Source organism: Muntiacus reevesi, chromosome 8 (assembly GCF_963930625.1).
Source record: "Muntiacus reevesi chromosome 8, mMunRee1.1, whole genome shotgun sequence".
Taxonomy (NCBI): domain Eukaryota; kingdom Metazoa; phylum Chordata; class Mammalia; order Artiodactyla; family Cervidae; genus Muntiacus; species Muntiacus reevesi.
The window spans coordinates 31,368,865-31,388,392 of NC_089256.1; positions in this window are offsets into that span (position 1 = coordinate 31,368,865).

Below are 19,528 nucleotides of genomic sequence, written 5' to 3' on the forward strand. Positions count from 1 at the left end.
GTGCATGCTAAGCCCCTTAAGCTGTGTCTGACTCTTTGTGACTCTATGGACTGCAGCTAGGCAGATTGCTCTGTCCATGGGAATTCTTCTCCAGGCAAGGATACTGGAGGGGGTTGCCATGTCCTCCTCCAGGAGATCTTCCTGACCCAGGGATTGAACCTGCATCTCTTATGTCTCCCACATTGGCGGGCAGGTTCTTCACCACTAGTGCCACCTGGGAAGCCCTTATATGTGTTCATATATATAGTATTATATATCTTCTCATTTTAAACTTCCATATTGCATATGCTTATGTGTGTGTGTGTAGACAGATAAAGACATATACATTAGGATGTATGTAAAAGACATATACATTAGGATATAGGTAAAATTATGATATACTATGGAACTTACCTGCGCACAGTCAGGGCAGACGGAATACAGTCTGGCCAGGAAGGAAGACCAGGACTGATGCAGTCTGCACCGCGGGTACCTGGGGGTTTCTGAGAGCACAGCGCCACCGTGTGTCTCCCTGTGGAACTACATGTGAGCGTCGGAAGATTGCCCTGGGAAGGGAGTGTGAGCCCTTGCCTATTTACTTAATATATTAACAGTTACTGAGTACCTGCTATGGACCTTGCACCGGAAGAGACTGACAGCATGATTTCCACTGACGATTTCCAATCTGAAGCCTCCTTGAGTCCCTCCGGGAACGCTAGTTCCAACCCCCAGGCAAAGAAGTCAGCTTGAGAAGCCGGCTGAATGGAGGGCCGGCACCCAGAGTCCTGCAGAGCTAGGACAGCGATGCTCAGCCCTAGAGGTGTGGCTCCTAGAAGAGAATACGGGGCTGGTGTCTTTTTCCCAAGAGAAGCCAGAAATTCAAATGTTGGTTGAAAATCCCCGGGTTTTAGATAACAGCTAATTCTTGTTGCTGTTCACTCAGCCGTGTCTGACTCTTTGCGACCCCACCGACTGCAGCAGGCCAGGCCTCCCTGTCCATCACCAACTCCAGGAGTTTGCCCAAGTTCATCTCCATTGCATCGGTGATGCCATCCGATCATCTCATCCTCTGCCGCCCTCTTCTCCTTCTGCCCTCAATCTTTCTCAGCACCAGGGTATTTTCCAGTGAGTCAGCTGTTCACATTAGATGACCAAAACACTGGAGTTTTGGCACCAGTCCTTCCAATGGGTATTCAGCGTTGATTTCCCTTGAGATTGACTGGCTGGTATGATGTTGCAGTCTAAGAGACTCTCAGGAGTCTTCTCCAGCACCACAGTTCAAAGACATCAAATCTTTGGCATTCTGTCTTCTTTATGGTCCAACTCTCACAACCGTGTGTGACCGCTGGGAAGATCACAGCCTTGACCATACGGACCTTTGTTGGCAGAGTAATGTCTCTGCTTTTCAGCACGCTGTCTAAGTTTGTCATCGCTTTCCTGCCGAGAAGCAATCGTCTCCTAGTTTAATAACTGCAGTTACTGTTCGCAGTGATTCCAGAGCCCAAGAAAAGGAAGTCTGCCACACTTCCACCTCTTCCCCTCCTACTTGCCATGAAGTAATAAGGCCAGATGCCACGATCCTAGTTTTTTTAATATTTAATCTTAAGCCGGCTCTTTCACTCTCCTCTTTCAACCTCATCAAGAAGCTCTTTAGTTCCTCTTTGCTTTCTGCCATTAGAGTGGTATCATCTGCATATCTGAGGTTGTTGACGTTTCTCCCACCTATCTTGATTCCAGCTTGTAACTCATGCAGTCTGGCTTTTCTCATGATGTGCTCAGCATATCTGTTAAATAAACAGGTGACAGCAGACAGCCCCGTGTACTCCTTTCTCAATCCTGAATCAATCAGTTTTCCATACAGGGTTCTAACTGTTGCTTCTTGACCCTCGTACAACTTTCTCAGAAGACAAGTAAGATGGACTGGTATTCTCATCTTTTTAAGAGCTTTCCACAATTTTATTATGATCCACACAGTCAAAGGCTTTAGCATAGTCGATGAAACAAGTAGATGCTTTTCTGGAATTCCTTGCTTTCTCTTTGATCCAGCAAATGTTGGGAATTTGATCTTTGGTTCCTCTGCCTTTTCTAAACTGTCTGAACATCTGGAAGTTCTTGGTTCACATAATGCTGAAGCCTAGCCTGTAAGATTTTAAGCATGACCTTTCTAGCATGGGAGATGAGTAGAACTGTCTGATGGTTAGAACATTCTTTTTGGCTTCCCTGATAGCTCAGTTGGTAAAGAATCCGCCTGCAGTGCTGGAGACCTAGGTTCGATTCCTGGGTCGGGAAGATCTGTGGAAGAAGGGATAAGCTACCCACTAAAGTATTCTTGGGCTTCTCCTGTGGCTCAGCTGATTAAGAATCTGCCTGCAATGCAGGAGACCTGGGTTTTATCTCTGGGTTGGGAAGATCCCCTGGAGAAGGGAAAGGCTACCCACCCCAGTATTTTGGCCGGGAGAATTCCATAGACTGTATAGTCCATGGAGTTGCAAAGAGTCAGAGATGACTGAGTGACTTTCACTTCACTGGAACATTCTTTAGTACTACCCTTCTTGGGAATTGGGATGATTGACCTTTTCCAGTCCTGTGGCCACTGCTGGATCTTCCAGATCACTGCCTTGTTGTGGTGATGGGGCTTGCGTACTTCAATGAAGCTATGAGCCATGCTGTGTAGGGCCACTCAAGACAGATGAGTCATAGTGGAGAGTTCTGACAACACATGATCCACTGGAGGAGGGAATGGCAACCCACCCCAGTATACGTGCAGTGAGAACCTCCTGAATTGTACTAAAAAGACAAAAAAAAAAAAACCCAACAACTTCTTTATCCATTCATCGGCCAATGGACATCTAGGTTGCTTCCATGTTCTAGCTATTGTAAATAGTGCTGCAGTGAACAATGGGATACATGTGTCTCTTTCAATTTTGGTTTCCTCAAGATACATGCCTAGGAGGGAGATTGCTGGGTCATATGGTTGTTTTTTTTTTTTAATGGGTTGTACCTTTTTTTCTTTTTATTTTTTTATTGAAGGATAATTGCTTTACAGAATTCTGTTGTTTTCTGTCAAACCTCAACATGAATCAGCCATAGGCATACATATATCCCCTCCCTTTTGAAGTTGTGGTATATATACACAATGGGATATTGCTCAGCCATAAACAGGAATGCCTTTAGAGTCAGTTCTTATGAAGTAGATGAACCTAGAACCTATTATACAGATTGAAGTAAGTCAGAAAGAGAAAGATAAGTACCATATTCTAACACATATATATGGAATCTAGAAAAATGGTACTGAAGAACTTACTTACAGGGCAACAATGGAGAAATAGACATAGAGAACAGACTTATGGACATTGGGAGAGGGAAGGAAAGGGTGAGATGTATGTAAAGAGTAACATGGAAACTTACATTACCATATGTAAAATAGATAGTCAATGGGAATTTGCTGTATGTCTCAGAAAACTCAAACAGGGGCCCTGTATCAACCTAGAGGGGTGGGATGGGGAGGGAGATGGGAGGGAGGTTCTTCTGTGTATTCCTGCCACCTCTTCTTAATATAATCTGCTTCTATTAGGTTCATGCCATGTGGACCTAACCGTATGTTAACAGTATGTTATTGAGCCCATCTTTGCATGAAATCTTTCCTCGGTATCTCTAATTTTCTTGAAGAGATCTATAGTCTTCCCCATTCTATTGTTTTCCTCTATTTCTTTGCAATGTTCACTTCAGAAGCCCTCTTAACTCTCTTTGCTATCCTTTGGAACTCTGCATTCAGATGGGTATGACTTTCCTTTGCCTTTCACTTCTCTTCTTTTCTCAGCTATTTGAAAGACCTCCTCAGGCAACCATTTTTCCTTTTTGCATTTCTTTTTCTTAAGAAAAAGAGTCCTTTGAGGCAGGTCATTGTGTATGATTATAGTAACAACAGCAACAAAAAGCAAGTCAAAGAAACATTTCCAAAATGGAGTCAGAACTGGTTTTTCTCTGCAGCACAGGTGTATTAATATGCCCAGGAGTGAAACTGCTGGAGCATGTTGCAACTCTACGTTTAGTTTTTTGAGGAACCTCCATCCTATTTTCCACGGAAGCTGCACCAATTTGCATTCCTATCAAGAGTGTAGGAGGGTTCCTCTTTCTTCACATCCTCTCTAGCATTTGTTATAAAATTTATTACTTCTACTACTGTACAGTATGCATTCCTTCTACACATAATACATGTTTCTGGCAAAACTGGCATTCTGAAAAATTAAGCACTGAAGAATTATGGGGAAAAACATGGCTGTGAGTGGATTACTTAGAACCTAAGCAACTTTGTCACCAAAGCCCTACAAAAGAAATCATTGTTACCTTGAAATAATTACCTTGGCAGTTTTCCCTGATGTCTAGAGGCTGCCTCAGAAGATATTGGTAAATGCAGAAACACCCCATGTGGAGATTCTGGATGGCATTCTGAGACAAGCAGGGGCTATCTCCATTCTCTGAGCCAGTGACTGCTCTTACATAGGGTCAGCAGAGGAAGAGATACAACCATCAAGTAGGGTGCAAATCATGCAGGCGTTCATTGTCAATTTGCTTAAAATGGAGCTGAAAAGGCTTCTGCCTGGGTAGTAGCCATCTGAGAGCTTTGCCTTCTGTTTCCTGCTGAGGTTTTTAATTCTGCTTATATACCCTGGCTCCCCTTGCCTAGGAAAAAAAATGTGTATAAACCAACACAATTGCAACCGATTGGACAATAGGAATATCTGCTATAGCAAAATACAACTGCTCTGGGAAAATGGGGAAACAATATTTTCAGTTTCTACTGAATAAGTCAGTTTGAGACCCTTAACTTGATATTACGATACATTTCACATGTGGACAAAGGTCAGTGGCCACGTCAATAAACAAAGGATGCTGAGGCCATCAGGTCATCAAGCCATCAAGCCAGCAGCCACTGCAGCCTGCCCTGACTGTGTATCCTGAGAGGATTCAGATTGGAGAATACTGGCTCCAGGTAGCTGGCGTACATATCAAAAGATGACTTCAGTGAGCCCAGACTCTTGCATCTTCCTATACATAGGAAAGCACTAAATTCATTAACTTGAAATGTCTGTTTTCTCTTTAATTAACAGTAATCTTTTGATGTTACAACTACCTGAATTTTGTTGCCAAACTCCTAGGCACCCTGGCTTCTTCCTTACCTCTTCAGAGCAGTTCCCTCAGAGCCATCTGTGAGACTGTCTCCCAGGCTTAAGTCCTCAAAAAGTCCACCAAACAAAACATAATTCTCAACTTTTATGTTGTGGTTCTGTTTTTTTTTTTTTTTTTAATCAGCCCACCTATGGGAATTTGTAGAGTGGAGGTACTTTTAAGTGGCTACCCAGAAACAGACTGTGAGTACTATTTTAGATGTCAGCAAGGTGGATGCCATAATTATGAAAACAAGTAGGATCCTATCCCCTATCATCTAGTCCAAGGAAATTGTTACTTCCTTTGCTGGAAACAATGTAAACAATTTTTTCTTTGTCACAGATCCTCCAATCAGTTGGCATACTTGACTACATTGTATATTTAAAAATGTATTTACATTATGAGATAGAAGTTACTAGGAGATAGAAACCATATCAGTAATTCGAATAGGAAAATTAAATGTGAAAAAATGCTAGCTCTTAATAGATGGTAAATGACTAACAGGGAATTTTTAAGGGTTCTCAGTCCTATAGAAGTAATGTTAACCAAAAACTGGGTTTGCCTCTTGGTGGGTGTCAAGCCAATAAGGCACAACCAACCCAAAGATCAGGAGAAGGAAGAATTTGTTATTAGTTGCAGCAAGTAAGGAGAATACCAAAGATCTTTTTCAAAGCAGTGTCTCCCTGAACAACAAAACAACAAAAAGTTTTAAGCTCAGGGTACATATATATTCATGAAGGGGCTTGAGCAGAGGAGAATTCAGCATAGAATTCTGGCAAAGGCTGACAGAGTCCAGGCTTGAGTTAATTGAAGTAAGGAGGGCCAATGTCATTAATCCATCCTCCACCTGTGTGTGTGGGGTCTTCATTTCTGCAATCAAATATGTATTTTTATGAATATCCTTTGATGAGGCACTAGGACTTTGCTTTATCACTGTACTGTTGTTTGGCCACCTCTTTTCTGTTCCCACATTCCTTTGTTCCCTGAAGATCATTAACTACTGAGATATGTTCAAGGGCAAGCAATGAGGCCCGGCTTTGATTATAAAACGACTTGGGCCAGAAGTGACTTCTCTTAGGTCAAGAAAACCATTCCTTGTTCTCTTTGTCTGGGGACCCCCTAACCTATCTGCTTATGGTATCAATTTTGCAAGAAAGCAGTTACTCCTCCTGGGGCTGAGAGAAAGTGAACAAGGACCATCTGAGAAACTTAGGCAAGAGCCACCGGCCCTGGAAGGCTGGGCTGCAGGTCTCTTTGCAGAGGGTGTGGCTGCACGGGGATGTGCATCCCATCAGAGCAACTGGCTGCAGGGTCTGGGCAGGGACTGGGCCACGTGAGAAAGCTGTTTACAGCCATCACGGCATGAGCTTCATCTCACTATCTACGTCAGGTTCAGGTGTGGTTGAGACCCATTGGGTGCATTCAATTCCTAAATTAGAGAGCTGTTGATTAAAGACACAAGTAATCAGCTTCCTTTCCCCTCCCCCATCACACCCAACATACACCCTATACAAGACAAGTATGGGATGGTCACTACAGAAAATCCCATTCAAAAGTAGGTGAGGAAGGGAAGCTACCGCACACACTTACTCTGAAACCCAGCTGTGTGCAAGCAGCTCTTTTGCAGGAAACTGCCCTCAGTAGGAGCCCCTTTCCTTCAGCAGAGCTGTATTGTCACTACTTTCAAACCAGACACCCCCACACTCTACGCATCTCTGGCCCATGCACAATTTCAAATCTTTTAATCACACAACGCTTTGTCTAAATCGCTGGTTCTTTCCACAGATCCAGGAAGTAGAAAGGAAGAATAAGTAATTAACAAATGACCAGATCTCTTTCCTCACTCTGTCTTCGGTGATCTCACAAACTGCATGAACAAGATAATATTTTGGTGGAGATCCCAAGGAGTGGACAAGGCTGCCCAAAGTGGGGCACGGCAACAGCTCTGACCTACTGTCTCAGCGATTAACTGAGATGGGTCTAGGGTGGCCGGCTGAAGCAGGATCTCAGTTCCACCAACGAGGAGTAAAGCCAGGCCACGATGGTGACCGCACCACATCCTAGCCGCTGGACCCACCAGGGCTGGTTAGCCAGGAGCAGAGCCCAGGCTCTTTGTCTGCTCTGAGGAAGGAATTCAGCAAAGAGAAAGAAAGTAGTGAAATAAGTAAAGTGTTTGTCAGGAGAAAAAAAAATAGTACCTGCAGACACACACACAGGTGAGTTCAGAGAAAGAACCGAGGCCTTACTCGGGGGAGGTGCTTCTGGGTTTCCTTTGGGCAGTCGCCATGATTTGTCTGGCTTTGAGTCCACATGTGGTCTGACTCAGGGCCCTCCTCTATGTGCACGTGCGTCTTTTAGCCAACGATGGATTCCAGAGCGAGGGTCTCCGGGAAGTTGACAGAACATATTACAGCGTGATGCCTGTTCCCTTCTCTGACTCCTGAGAAACCTCTCTGCACATGTGTAGTGTGGGAGGTCTCCTTGGCCTCAAGGATGAGAAACATGCGGTCTCTTTCATCCAAGCAGGACTCGGCTCCTCCTTGCCCCTGCTGTTATCTTTATCGTGAAGTATCTGTCCACAGGAGACAGATTTCAGCGGCTCAGCCTAAGACCCATCTATATCTTCTCGCAAGATTATTCCTCTTTTCCCTTTAAAACTTTCAGGTTCAAATAAAACCTTCAGAGGTGGTTTTTGGTTACACTGAGTCCACCATCTCTACTCAACTTCCAGCATTCTGATTAAAAGCAACTTTTCTTTCTACCAATATTTGTCTCTTGAGTATTGATTTTTGAGTAGCAAGCAACCAGATCCAATTCAGTAACTTCTGGGCCTCCAATTTTAAGAGGGTTGGGTCCTTTGAATCCCAAATTATGAAGCACGTCTGGCTCCAAGGATATGGAAAAGGATGGTTGGCCCGCACTCACAGACCGTAAGAAAAGAGCCTGGTAAACACTCACATTGCCTATTAATAATGGAGATTTTTCAGATGACGAAGTTGTGACTTCTGTTTCCCCACAGAGATCAGTCTCCAGTAAGTGGGATTCCAAGAAGCTCAGAGGCAAGACTGTTCCAGGACCACACTTTCTGCCTCTGCGCTGACAGATGATTCCCTGAAACAGCCACAAGAGTAACAAGCGTGGTTGAGTGGAGTAGGGCAGAGCCTTGGCAAATGTCTCATAGACTCCAGGCACTGCGCCAAAGGCTTCATCTCACCCAACCTCCCAGAGGCTTTATGAGGGAGGTACTAACATCCCCGTCTATGTCAACTCACTTGTACCCATTTAGATGAGGAACCTGAGGATTACAGATATTGCAGGGTGCTCAGGTTTGCCAACTAGAAAATTGTAATAAAAATTGTGACCTGACTTTCTCTGTCAACTTTCTGCTCTTTGCTATTCTGGTGGAAATTTATGATGCTGAACTCTCAACTTTGTTTCATGAAAAACTAAAAGTGTAAGACTGCTGGATTGTTACAATGCCAATTTCCTGCTCAGACATCGCACAGCAGATTTGCAAGATGCTGCCATTAGGAAAACCTGGGTGAAGGTATGTGGAATCTTTCTGTATCATTTCTTACAACATACTAATTTAAAATTATTTCAAAATAAATTTTAATTTAAAAAAACTAAAACTGTCCTACAAAGATGGCTTCGCTAGACTTCTTTCACACCTTTATGAGAGACAACGCAGTACTTTAGCAATGTAGTGAGAAAACTGAAGGGTGATGTAATAATGGTGATTTCTTTCATGATTACTTCATTGATCTGCGTATTCCATCCACCTTCTATTTTCTTATCTTAGTATTGCTTAAGCATAGATTGGAATTATTAATAATAAAGTAAGTTACAGAGTGATACAATAGCGAAATCTTATAACACAGAGAGAAAGATGCCCAAGGACTGCTTAGATACTAAAAGGTAGCTTTGATCTCTAAAAAGATCCAATAGACCCATATGATAATTGCTAAACAGAATGATAGATTTTAGATAGATAGATGGATAGATCAATACATGATAGATAGGAATTTTTTTTTCTTGGTTCCTTGGAACAACTTAATGAAGAAGAAAAGTCACTGAAATATCAATCCATACAAATAACTGAAATTCCTCAATAAAGCAACTCAGAAACTGAAATTGGGTCTAGTGGTCTCTAATGCGGAGAAGGCAATGGCATCCCACTCCAGTACTCTTGCCTGGAAAATCCCATGGACGGAGGAGCCTGGTAGGCTACAGTCCATGGGGTCGCTAAGAGTCGGACAGACTGAGCAACTTCACTTTCACTTTTCACTTTTCATGCATTGGAGAAGGAAATGGCAACCCACTCCAGTGTTCTTGCCTGGAGAATCCCAGGGATGGGGAGCCTGGTGGGCTGCCATCTATGGAGTCACACAGAGTCAGACACGACTGAAGCGACGCAGCAGCAGCAGCAGTCCATAATGGTGTCCTGAGCGTTGAGATAGAATCCAAACCCTTAGCTTGGCCAACAAGGCCCCGCACATCAGCCCCTGCTGCCCGCCACCTCCGTGGGCTCTCCCTGCATCTTGACCTTCTCACAGTCTTTGCTCCGGCCACACTGGCCTGCTCCGCGATCTTGCTCAGTCTCGTCACAGGGTCCCTGTACAAGCGGGTCCCTCTTTCCGGAGGCCCGCCTTTGCTGACCACCAAGCCTGGGTCAGTTTCTTTTTCATATGCTCTTTCAGGATGGCGTTACTACCTTTGGGGTACTCCTCTCCGTCTGTAACTGTTTGTTCACGAGTGCTTTTTTTTTTTTTTGCAGGGTCTGCATCCCCTAGGAGGTCAAAGGCCCTATGAGAAGAGGCCTGTTTCCATTTCCACACGTTATTGCATCCACGGCTGACAGCGGTCACCTGCTTCCTCCATGAGAAACCTCTAAAATTATGAAGAGGAATAAAGTACAGGCCAGAGGATCAAAATGGCAAGACATGGCCGGAGGTAGCTGCAGACCTCCACTGTTGACTCATGTCGGAATTTGTGCTCATTTAAAGATCAGCGATCTTTAACACTCAATTTCGAATTTCTGGCTTCTCGTTAAAAAAAAAAAAGTTCGGGACCATATTCCCTTGAACTGCCTAGAGCTGAGCAGTGGCGGCTCCAGTTAGGAGGGTAACCTACTCTCCAACTCAGACGTCCATTCCGAGCCTGCTTCCCATCTCTACTTGCCTCACAGATGGAGCTGCAAGCCCCATAGAGCTCCAGGGAGGCTTGGCATCGTGAATCATGCGCTCTTTGGGGATCCTGGTCTGCATTTTAAGAAAATGTTTGTTGAAAGAATAAATCAGGGCTTCCCTAATGGCTCAGGGGTAAAGAATTCACCTGCCAGTGCAGGAGAGAGTTTCGACCCCGGACCGGGAAGATCCCACATATTGTGGGGCACCTAAGGCCACGCGCCAAGGCCTCCGAGCCTGCGCCCTGGGCCCGGGAGCCACAGCTACGGAGCCTGCGCCCTGGGCCCCGGGAGCCACGGCTATGGAGCCTGCGCCCTAGGGCCGGGAGTCACGGCTACCAAGGCCGCCCACTACAGCCTGTGCCACACGACGAGAGAAGCCACCGCAATGCGAAGCCCGCACACTGCAACTAGAGAAAAGCCCGCACAGCAACGAAGACTCACCTCAGCCAAAAATAAATGAAAAAGTATATATTTTTGAAAAAAAAGTGGTAAACTGCAGAAGGGAAAGGCGAACCATCAGTAATCGCTCATCAAGAACCCCGCGGACAGTATGAAAGGCAAAGAGATATGACACAGGAAGGTGACCCCCTAGACCAGTAGGTGTGCAGGTGCTACTGGGGAAGAGCGGAGAAATAGCTCCGGGAAAAATGAAGAGGCTGGACCAAAGAAGAAAAAAACACTCAGTTGTAGAGGTGTCTATTGGTGAAAGTATAGTCCGATGCTATAACGAACAATATTGTGTAGGAACCTGGAATGGTGGATCCATGAATCAAGGTAAATTGAATGTGACCAAGCTGGAGATGGCAAGAGTGACCATCGACATTTTGGGAATCAGTGCGCTAAAGCAGATGAGAATGGGTGAATTTAACTCAGATGACCATTATATCTACTACTGTGGGCAAGAATCTCTTAGAAGAAATGGAGTAGCATTCACAGTCAACAAAAGAGTCTGAAATGCAGTACTTGAGTGAAATCTCAAAAACAACAAAATGACCTCAGGTCGTTTCCAAGGCAAACCATTCAACATCACAGTAATCCAAGTCTATGCCCCAACCCCTGATGCAGAAGAAGCTGAAATCGAACAGTTCTCTGAAAACCTACAGCACATTCTAGAACTAACACCAAAAAAAAGTGTCCTTTTCATCACAGAAGATTGGCATGCAAAAGTGGGAAATCAAGAGATACCTGGAGTAACAGGCAGGTTTGGTCTTAGAGTACAAAATGAAGCGGGCAAAAGCTATCAGGGTTTGTCAAGAGACCACTCTGGCCATAGCAAACACCCTCTTCTAACAACACAAGAGAAGACTGTACACACAGATATCAGCAGATGGTCAATACCAAAATCAGATTGATTATATTCTTTGCAGCCAAAGATGGAGACGCTCTTTATAGTCAGGAAAAAAAAAAAAAAAAAAAACAAGAGATGACTGGGGCTCAGATCATGAGCTCCTTATTGCAAACTTCAGACTTAAACTGAAGAAAGTGGGGGAAACCACTGGGCCATTCAGGTATCATCTAAATCAAATGAAGAATAGATTCAAGAGATTAGATCTGATAGACAAAGTGCCTGACGAACTATGGATGAGGGTTCATAACATTGTATAGGAGGCAGTGACCAAAACCATCCCGAAGAAAAAGAAATGCAAAGGCATTTTGCAAAGGCAAAATGGTTGTCTGAGAAGCAAATAGCCGGGGAAAGAAGAGAAGCAAAGGCGAAGGAAAAGGATATACCCAACTGAATGCAGAGTTCAGAGAATAGCAAGGAGAGATAAGAAAGCCTTCTTAACTAAGCAATGCAATGAGATAGAAGAAAACAACAGAATGGGAAAGACTAGAAATCTCTTCAAGAAAATTAGAGATACCAAGAGAACATTTCATGCAAAGATGGGCACAATAAAGGAAAGAAAAGCAAGGGCCTAACAGAAGCAGAAGATATTAAGAAGAGGTGGCAAGAATACACAAAAGTACACAAAAAAGGTTTTAATAATTCAGATAACCATTGATAACTGGAGGTTCATGACATTGTACAGGAGACAGGGATCAAAACCATCCCCAATAAAAAGAGATGCAAAAAGGCAAAATGGCTGTCTGAGGAGGACTTACAAATAGCCATGAAAAGAAGAGAAGTGAAAGGCAAAGAGGAAAAGGAAAGGTATACATACACATTTGAATGCAGAGTTTCAAAGAATAGCAAGGAGAGATAAGAAAGCCTTCCTCAGTGATCAGTGCAAAGAAATAGAGGAAAACAAAAGAATGGCAAAGACTAGAGACCTCTTCAAGAAAATTAGAGATACCAAGGGAACATTTCATGCAAAGATGGGCTCAATAATGGACAGAAATGGTATGGACCTAACAGAAGAAGAAGATATTAAGAAGGGGTGGCAAGAGAAGAACTATGCAAAAAAGATCTTCATGACCCAGATAATCATGATGGTGTGATCACTCACCTAGAGTCAGGCATCCTGGAATGTGAAGTCAAGTGGGCCTTAGGAAGCATCACTACGAAAAAAGCTAGGGGAGGTGATGGAATTCCAGTTGTGCTATTTCAAATCCTAAAAGATGATTCTGTGAAAGTGCTGCACTCAATGTGCCAGCAAATTTGAAAATCTCAGCAGTGGCCACAGGACTGGAAAAGGTCAGTTTTCATTCCAATCCCAAAGAAAGGCAATGCCAAAGAATATTCAAATTACCACACAATTGCACTCATATCACACGCTAGGGAATTAATGCTCTAAATTCCCCAAGCCAGGCTTCAATAGTACATGAACCGTGAACTTCCAGATGTTCAAGCTGGTTTTAAAAAAGGCAGAGGAACCAGAGATCAAATTGCCAATGTCTGTTGGATTATCAAAAAAAGCAAGAGAGTTCCAGAAAAACATTTACTTCTGCTTTATTGACTATGCCTAAGACTTTGACTGCATAGATCACCACAAACTGTGGAAAATTCTTAAAGAGATGGGAAGACTAGAGCACCTGATCTGCCTCTTGAGAAATCTGTATGCAGGTCAATAAGAAACAGTTAGAAATGGACATGGAACAACAGATTGGTTCCAAATTGGAAAAGGAATCCATCAAGACTGTATATTGTCACCCTGCTTATTTAACTTATATGCAGAGTACATCATGAGAAACGGTGGGCTGGATGAAGCACAAGTTGGAATCAAGATTGCCAGGTAAATATCAATAACCTCAGATATGCAGATGACACCACCCTACTGGCAGAAAATGAAGAAAAACTAAAGAGCTTCATGATGAAAGTGAAAGAGGAGAGTGAAAAAGTTGGCTTAAAGCTCAACATTCAGAAAACTAAAATCATGGCATCTGGTCCCATCGCTTCATGGCAGATAGATGGGAAAACAATGGAAACAGTGACAGACTTTATTTTCTGGGGCTCCAAAATCACTGCAGATTGGAGTGACTGCAGCCATGAAATTAAAAGATGCTTACTCCTTGGAAGAAAAGTTATGACCAACCTAGACAGCATACTAAAAAGCAGAAACATTACTTTGCCAAAAAAGATCCATGTAGTCAAGGCTATGGTTTTTCCTGTAGTCATGTATGGATGTGAGAGTTGGACTATAAAGAAATCTGAGTGCCAAAGAATTGATGTTTTTGAACTGTAGTGTTGGAGAAGACTCTTGAGAGTCCCTTGGACTGCAAGGAGGTCCAGCCAGTCCATTCTAAAGGAAATCAGTCCTGATTATTCATTGGAAGGACAGATGCTGAAGCTGAAACTTCAATCCTTTGGCTACCTGATGTGAAGAACTAACTCATTGGAAAATACCCTGATGCTGGGAAAGATTGAAGGCAGGAGAAGGGGACAACAGAGGATGAGATGGTTGGATGGCATCACCGACTCGATAGATATGATTTTGAGTAAGGTCCAGGAGTTGGTGATGGACAGGGAAGCCTGGCGTGCTGCAGTTCATGGGGTCGCAAAGAGTTGGACACGACTGAGTGTCGTGTTCAGTTCACGAACTAAACTGAACTAAAATGAACCACAGATAGTGCTGCACTCAATATGCCAGCAAATTTAGAAAACTCAGCAAGGGCCACAGGACTGGAAAAGGTCAATTTTCTTTCCAATTGCAAAGAAAGGCAATGCCAAAGCACGTTCAAACTCATATACAATTGTGCTCACTTCACATGTTAGCAATCTAATGCTCAAAACCCTTCAAGCTAGGCTTCAACAGTAAGTGAACCAAGAACTTCCAGATGTCCAAGCTAGATTTAGTAAAGGCAGAGGAACCAGAGATCAAATTGAAAACATCCATTGGATCATAGAAAAAGAGAGAGAATTCAAAGAAATCATTGTCTATGCTAAAGACTTTGACTGTGTGGATCACAGCAAACTGTGGAAAATTCTTAAAGAGATGGGATTACCAGACCACCCCACCTGTCTCCTTAGAAACCTGTATGCATGTCAAGAAGCAACAGTTAGAACGAAACATGGAGTAACAGACTGGTTGAAAATTGGAAAAGGAGTGTGTCAAGGCTGTCACAAGGTGACAAGGCTGTATATTGTCATCCTGCTTATTTAACTTATATTCAGTGTACATCATGCGAAATGTTGGGCTGGATGAATCACATGCCGGGATCAAGACTGCAGGGAGAAATATCAACAACCTCAGGTAGGCAGATACCCTTCTAACAGATACCCTTCTAACAGCAGAAAGCGAAGAAGAACTAAAGAGCCTCTTGATGAGGGTGAAAGAGGAGAGTAGAAAAGTTGGCTTAAAATTCAACATTTAAAAGTCTGAGATCAAGGCATCTGGGCCTATCACTTCATGGCAAATAAATGGGTGAAAAGTGGAAACAGTGACAGATTTTATCTTCTTGGGCTCCAAAATCACTGTGGACTATGACTGCAGCCATGAAATTAAAATGCTTGCTTCTTGGAAGAAAAGCCATGACCAAACTAGACAGCGTATTAAAAAACAGACATTATTTTGTTGACAAAGTTCCGTCTAGTCAAAGCTATGGTTTTCCCACTAGTCATGGATGGATGTGAAAGTTGGACCATAAAGAAAGCTGAGCACAGAAGAACTTTGCTTTCGAATTGTTGGTGTGCTTTCGAATTGTGGTGTTGGAGAAGACTCTTGAGAGTCCCTTGGACTGCAAGGTTGACTGCAACCAGTCAACCCAAAGGAAATCAACCCTGAATATTCATTGGAAGGACAGATGCTGAAGTTGAAGCTCCAATACTTTGGCCACCTGATTTGAAGGACCAATTCATTGGAAAAGACCCTGATGCTGGGAAAGAGTGAAGGCAGAATAAGAAGGGGCGACAGAGGATGAGACGGTTGGACAGCATCACCGACTCAGTAGACATGAATTTGAACAAACTCTGAAGGTAGTGAAGGTCAGGAAAATCTGGTGTGCTGCAGTCCATGGAGTTGCAAAGAGTCAGACATGACTTAGAGACTGAACAACACCAGGAACAATTAAAAAAAAAAAAAAAAGGAAAGAATAAATCAGTAACCAAAAATATCTGTGTGGGTCGCCTCCAAACAGTTGCAGTACCATATGAACACACAAGGTGGCAGTGTGGTCTTATAAATTCACAAATCCATCGTGGCGGGTAATGCTTTGCAATTAACAGCATAAATTGTCCTACAAACCCTTCTTATTTGGTTTTTGGTTTTCAGTTCTTAATGAACTTGTTTGTTTGGTGAGATGGCAATGTACTGCTGTGTCCACATAAGCCCTTTCTCAATTTTCATTACCAACCAGACTTCAAATTCAGGATCATCTGAGTGTATGTGCATGTAATTAGGATATGTATAATATTAAGATGATCTAAAACTAGGAGATATGAGGGCATGTGTATATAGTGAAGATTAGAAATTAGAATTAGAATAAAGAAAAACTTAGAAAGCAAAATTAAGATATCTGTATACTTCTGTATATATGAAATATATATATACATACATATTCTAACTTTGTCTTTCTTTTAATTGTGTGTATAGATGTATACATTCTAGTTTTAGGTATATATTTGATTAGAGTATATAAATAAGATATAAAACATTACATATAATGTGTAAATTACATATATACTCAACTAATATATAATTAATTTATATATAGTTCGGTTATGTATAAAATTAAGATATGGGTATATAATTGGAATATATTTAAGATATATAATTGAATTATAGAGATATAACAGCTATATTTGGGGATATAAAAATAATTAGAATATACATGTAAAATGACTTTATTTCTCTGGGCTCCAAAATCACTGCAGATGGTGACTGCAGCCATGAAATTAAAAGACGCTTACTCCTTGGAAGGAAAGTTATGACCAACCTAGACAGCATATTAAAAAGCAGAGACATTACTTTGCCAACAAAGGTCCATCTAGTCAAGACTATGGTTTTCCCAGTGGTCATGTATGGATGTGAGAGTTGGACTATAAAGAAAGCTGAACGCAGAATCGATGCTTTTGAAATTTGGTGTTGGAGAAGACTCTAGAGAGTCCCTTGGACTGCAAGGAGATCCAACCAGTCCACCCTAAAGGAAATCAGTGTTGAATATTCATTGGAAGGACTGGTGTTGAAACTGAAACTTCAATACTTTGGCCACCTCATGCGAAGAGCTGACTCATTTGAAAAGACCCTGATGCTGGGAAAGATTGAGGGCAGGAGGAGAAGGGGACAACAGAGAATGAGATGGTTGGATGGCATCACCAACTCAATGGACATGGGTTTGGGTGGACTCCGGGAGTTGGTGATGGACAGGGAGGCCTGGCGTGCTGCGGTTCACGGGGTCGCAAAGAGTCGGACACAACTGAGCGACTGAACTGAACTGTATATGCAAGTTTAACTATAGGAAATTGAAGATTTCAGCAGATATTCAACTGTTTTTGACCTACAAAAATGGCAATTTTATATGCTCAAGCTTAATATTTCAAATGGACCAAAGTAATCACATTTGTTGGAAAATTAAGCTCATTTTGTACAATTTTCCCCTGGAATCTTCTGTTCTCTGTTTCTAGTTCCAGTGTCCTCAATCTGTCAGTGATTTGAAAAACTTGTCCCTGATCATACTCGGGTGCAACTCTAGCCAGGAAACAGGAGCCAGTGATGGTTTTGCTCTTCCTATGTGGGAGGTCACAGGGTGCTATTTGTAGGAAAGGACATTACTTCATTTTTCAAATATAGGTAGACTTCATTTCATTACACTTCGCAGATAGTGGATTTTTTTTTAATAAATTGAAGGTTTGTGACAACCCTGCACTGAGCAAGTCTTTCAGCACCATTTTCCCAACAGCATTTGCTCACTTGGTGTCTCTGTGTCACATTTAGGTAATTCTCACAATATTATGAATTTTTTCATTATTATATTTGTTATAGTGACCTGTGATCAGTGATATTTGATGTTACTATTGTAATTTAGGGGGTGCCAAGAACTCTACCCATATAAGGTGGTGAACTTAATCCATAAATGTTGTGTGTGTTCTGACTGCTCTCTCCTCCTCTCCTCAGGCCTCAGCAATATTGAAATTAAGCCAGATAACAGCCCTGCAATGGCATCTAAGTGTTCAAGTAAAAGGAAGAGTCGCACATCTTTATTTTAAATCAAAAGCTAGAAATGATTCGGCTCAGTGAGAAAAGCATATCAACAGCCCAGACTGGCCAAAAGCTTCCCTGGTAGCTCAGATAGTAAAGAGTCAGCCTGCAATGCAGGAGACCTGGGTTCAATCCCTGGGTCAGGAAGCTCCCCTGGAGAAGGAAATGGCAACCCACTCCAGTATTCTTACCTGGAAAATCCCATGGAAGGAGGAGCCTGACAGGCTTGGCAGGCTACAGTCCATGGGGTTACAAAGAGTCATACATGACTCAGCGACTAACACTTTCACTTTCATGGCGCCAAACAGTTAACCAGGTTGTGCATGAATACAAATGGAAAGTTCTTGAAGGAAATGAAAGGGGCTGCACCAGTGAACACACCAATGGTAAGAAAGCGAAACAACCTTATTGCTGGTATGGAGCAAGTCTGAGTGGTCCGGATAGAAAGTCAAACCAGCCACAACATTCCCGTAAGCCAAAGCCTAATCTAGAGAAAGGCCCCAACTCTTTTCAATTCTGAGAAGGCTGAGAGGGGCAAGGAGGCTGCACAAGAAAAGTCTGGAGTTAGCAGAGGTTGGTTCATGAGGATTAAGGAAAGAAGCTGTCTCCATAATATAAAAGTGCAAGAAGAAACAGCAAGAGTTGATCTAGAAACTGCAGCACGTTATCTAGAAGATTCAGTGGAGACTTTCATGGAGGTGGCCATACTAAACACAACCCTAGATAAACTCTGTTCTCAGTCACAGCCTCCTGCATTATTTTTTCAGATGACAAGCATCCCTTCCTCTGGGACACAGTGTGAGGGTCCACTGGGCTGATTTGAGTGCTGCCCAGCCCCCAACTTACCGCTCTCTCAGCAATTATTAAACGCTGTGTGAACTGTTGAAAGTGAATGAGAAGAGTGAAAGAGTTGGCTTAAAGCTCAACATTCAGAAAACTAAGATCATGGTATCTGGTCCCATCACTTCATGGCAAACAGATGGGGAAACAGTGGAAACAGTGACAGACTTTATTTTGGTGGGCTCCAAAATCACTGCAGACATGAAATTAAAAGACGCTTACTCCTTGGAAGGAAAGTTATGACCAACCTAGACAGCATATTAAAAAGCAGAGGGATTACTTTACCAAAAAAGGTCTGTCTTGTCAAAGCTATGGTTTTTTCAGTAGTCATGTATGGATGTGAGAGTTGGACTATAAAGCCAGGGGCCAAAGAATTGATACTTCTGAACTGTGGTATTGGAGAAGACTCTTGAGAGTCCCTTGAACAGCAAGATCAACCCTTAATATTCGTTGGAAGGACTGATGCTGAAGCTGAAACTCCAATACTTTGGCCACCTGATGCGAAGAACTGACTCATTTGAAAAGACCCTGATGCTGGGAAAGATTGAAAGCAGGAGAAGGGGACAACAGAGGATGAGATGGCTGGATGGCGTCATCAACTCAATGGACATGAGTTTGAGTTAACTCCAGGAGTTGGCGATGAACAGGGAGGCCTGGCGTGCTGTAGTCCATGGGGTTGCAAAGAGTCAGATACAACTGAGCGACTGAACTGAACTGAACTGTTGGCTTATGCACTCCAGGGTAAGCTGTTTGAGTCATTTTGTTTTAACCCCAGTGT